The sequence below is a fragment of the Miscanthus floridulus genome, chromosome 17 (assembly GCF_019320115.1).
Source record: "Miscanthus floridulus cultivar M001 chromosome 17, ASM1932011v1, whole genome shotgun sequence".
Lineage (NCBI taxonomy): Eukaryota > Viridiplantae > Streptophyta > Magnoliopsida > Poales > Poaceae > Miscanthus > Miscanthus floridulus.
Window position 1 is genome coordinate 59,611,962 of NC_089596.1, and position 4,144 is coordinate 59,616,105.

General features: G+C 39.8%; 1 pseudogene; it reads right to left on the reverse strand.

The window, feature by feature from the left end:
- Nucleotides 1–2,789: 2,789 nt before the first annotated feature.
- Nucleotides 2,790–3,352, reverse strand: LOC136518906 (uncharacterized; annotated as a pseudogene).
- Nucleotides 3,353–4,144: the final 792 nt, after the last annotated feature.

Genomic DNA, 4,144 nt, shown 5'->3' on the forward strand with positions numbered 1-4,144 from the left:
TTTCTGAAATCAGGAAACCTATCCTTTCTCAAGTGCAACCAAACTAAATCTCTAGGTTCAAATATTAGTTCCTTTCTACCTTTATCACCAGCAATCTTATATTTAGCATTCATACGCTCTATGTTTTCTTTAGTTGTTTCATGCAGTTTTAACATCAATTCCGCACGCTTAGTAGCATCAAAATTTAGTTTTTCAGAAGATGGCAAAGGCATCAAATCAATAGGAGCACGAGGCAAGAAACCATAGACAATCTGAAATGGGCACATCTTTGTAGTAGAATGCAGCGAACGATTATAAGCAAATTCAATATGAGGCAAACAATCTTCCCACATCTTAATGTTCTTCTTTAAAATAGCCCTTAACATAGTAGATAAAGTTCTATTGACAACTTCAGTTTGACCATCGGTTTGGGGATGACATGTAGTAGAAAACAAAAGCTTAGTCCCCAGTTTTCCCCATAAAGTCTTCCAAAAATGACTAAGAAATTTAGCATCATGATCAGAAACAATTGTCTTGGGCACACCATGCAAACGAACAATTTCTCGAAAGAACAAATCAGCAATATGAGTAGCATCATCCATTTTATGACAGGGTATGAAATGTGCCATCTTAGAAAATCTATCAACAACCACAAACACACTATCACGTCCCTTCCTAGTCCTTGGCAAACCCAACACAAAATCCATAGAAATATCTTCCCAAGGGGCACTAGGAACAGGTAGAGGCAAATACAAACCGTGTGGATTTAACCGTGACTTAGCCTTTTGACATGTCGTGCAACGAGCAACAATCCTCTTCACATCTCTTCTCATTTTTGGCCAAAAGAAATGACCAGCAAGTATGTCCTCCGTTTTCTTAGCTCCAAAATGCCCCATCAAGCCACCTCCATGCGCTTCCTGTAGCAACAACAAACGAACAGAGCTAGCTGGAATGCATAGCTTGTTAGCTCTAAACACAAACCCATCATTAAAGATGAATTTATTCCAACCTTTTCCATCTTTACAATGCAGCAACACATCTTTAAAATCAGCATCATTAACGTATTGGCCCTTAATTGTTTCTAATCTAAAGATTTTGTAATCAAGTTGATTCAGCAAGGTATATCTCCTAGACAAAGCATCAGCAATAATATTCTCTTTCCCTTTCTTGTGCTTAATAACATAAGGAAAAGATTCAATAAATTCAACCCACTTAGCATGTCTACGGTTCAATTTCCCTTGACTACGAATATGCTTCAAAGACTCATGATCAGAGTGAATAACAAACTCTTTGGGCCACAAGTAATGCTGCCATGTTTCTAATGTGCGAACAAGAGCATACAATTCCTTATCATATGTAGAATAATTTAGAATAGGCCCGCTCAATTTTTCACTAAAATACGCAACAGGTTTGCCTTCTTGTAACAAAACACCACCCAGTCTAATTCCGCTAGCATCACATTCAAGCTCAAAAGTCTTATTAAAATCAGGAAGTTGGAGGAGAGGTGCATGTGTCAACTTATCTTTTAGCATATTGAAGGAGTTCTCTTATACTTTGCCCCAACTAAAAGGCACTCCCTTCTTTGTAAGCTCATTCAAAGGTGCAGCAATGGTACTGAAGTCCTTCACAAATCGGCGATAGAAACTAGCAAGTCCTAGGAAACTCCGCACTTGTGTGATAGTCTTTGGTACAGGCCATCCCTGTATAGCTTCTACCTTGGCTTGATCAACCTCAATTCCCTATCGAGTCACAACATAGCCAAGAAAAGACACTCGATTGGTGCAAAAGGTGCACTTCTCAAGGTTACCAAATAAACGTGCATCTCGTAAAGCATTAAAAATAGCACATAAGTGATCAAGATGTTCATCCATAGATTTGCTGTAAATCAATATATCATCAAAGTAGACTACAACAAATTTTCCAATGAAAGCACGCAAAACCTCATTCATTAACCTCATGAAGGTACTAGGTGCATTAGTTAACCCAAAAGGCATGACTAACCACTCATATAAACCAAATTTAGTTTTGAAAGCAGTTTTCCATTCATCTCCCAATTTCATACGAATCTGGTGGTACCCACTTCGCAAATCAACTTTGGAAAACACATTAGCACCACTCAGTTCATCAAGCATATCATCCAATCATGGAATAGGGTGTCGATATCGAATGGTGATATTATTAATAGCTCTACAATCAACACACATACGCCATGTTCCATCTTTCTTAGGCACTAAAATGATAGGAACAACACAAGGACTAAGGGACTCATGCACATAACCTTTGTCGAGTAGTTCTTGCACTTGTCGTTGAATTTCCTTCGTTTCTTCCGGATTAGTCCTGTATGGCGCACGGTTTGGCAAAGATGCACCAGGAATAAGATCAATTTGGTGCTCAATCCCTCGTATTGGTGGCAGCCCCGCTGGTATCTCACTTGGAAAAATATCCGAAAACTCCTGCAAAATGTTAGCAACAGCAGGCGGCAAATAATGCTGCATATCGTGAACTGAAATCAAAGCACCCTTACATACCAAAGCATAGGCAACAGAAGTGGAAGCAACCAATTCATTAATATCAGATTTAGTAGCAAGCAAGCAATGTCCTTTCAATCTTATCTCATCTTTGTTACTACTAACAGATTTGACATTTTTATCGATCTCAGATTTAGTTTTCTTAGCTTTAGCAACATCATCACACACAATGGCTTCAGGAGACGTAGGGAGCAAAACAATTTTCTTATCATGGTGTATGAGAGAATACATATTTGATCTACCATGATGCATACAATCTGTATCAAATTGCCATGGTCTACCTAGCAGAATATGACAAGCTTCCATAGGCACAACATCACAGTCAACAACATCATGATATGATCCAATAGCAAAATGAATTCGTACCAATCTCGTTACCTTAACCTTACCACTATTGTTGAGCCATCGAATGTGATATGGATGTGGGTGCGGTTTGGTTGTAAGTGCAAGCTTCTCTACCATATCGCTGCTAGCCAAGTTGTTACAGCTACCTCCATCAATTATCAAACGGCATGAACGCTCTTTAATGACACACTTGTTTGGAATAGTGTATGCCACTGATTTTGCTCCGCCTTCTCCATTTGTGCGCTAAGCACACGCTGCACAATGAGGCTCTCATAATGATCTGCATCCTCTGCTCCAATCTACTCTTCTGGTTGTTCCTCACTTCCTACATGGTCAGCAGCAAGCAAAGCAAGCGTATCTTCATCAAAATCACTAGCAGAGGAATACTCACCATCATCTTTGACGACCATAACATGCTTGCTTGGACAGTCATGCATCACATGTCCATATCCCTTGCACCGGTGACACTGAACGTCTCTTGTTCTACCTGTAGATGCCATGGATGAAGCACTCGCAGCAGGCTTCTGGGTCATCTTCGCCACTGAATTTGCGAAAGTAGCACGAGATTTGTCGCTGGATGTTGGCATAGGAGCACGTGTGGTTGGAGTAGTAGTCATGCGGGGCTGCCATGAATTAGTTTTCCCTATAGAAATATTATTCTTGGCACTGGCACGTCGCCCCTGCACTTCCCTTTCAGCTTTACAAGCAAGATGAAACAAACGGGTTATGTTAGTGTATTCTTTATAATCAAGGATGTCCCAGATTTCACGATTTAACCCACCCAAAAATCTTGCCATAGCAGGTTCCTCATCCTCATCTAAATTACAATGCAACATACCCATTTGCAATTCTTGATAATATTCTTCTACACTTTTAGCACCCTGTCTCAGTTGTTGCAATTTATTTAACAAATCACGTGCATAGTAAGAAGGAACAAATCTAGCCCTCATGATTCATTTCAAAGCATTCCAAGTTCGTGGTATGTTATTAGGATTTTTCTTGCCATACTCTAACCACCAAACAGTAGCAAAATCAGTAAACTCACTAGTAGCAGCCCTAACACGTGTATTCTCAGGAAATTCATGACATGCAAACTTTTGATCAACAGCAATTTCCCAAGTAATGTATGCATCAGGTTCATATTTACCATCAAAAGGAGGTATCTTAAATTTTATCTTACTAAAAGCATCATTATTATTGGGTACCTCACGTCGGCGGTGACCACCCATACCTCTATGATTATGGCGTAGGCGACGCCGGTCATGAGTGTCATGAGCATCATGTTCAGTATC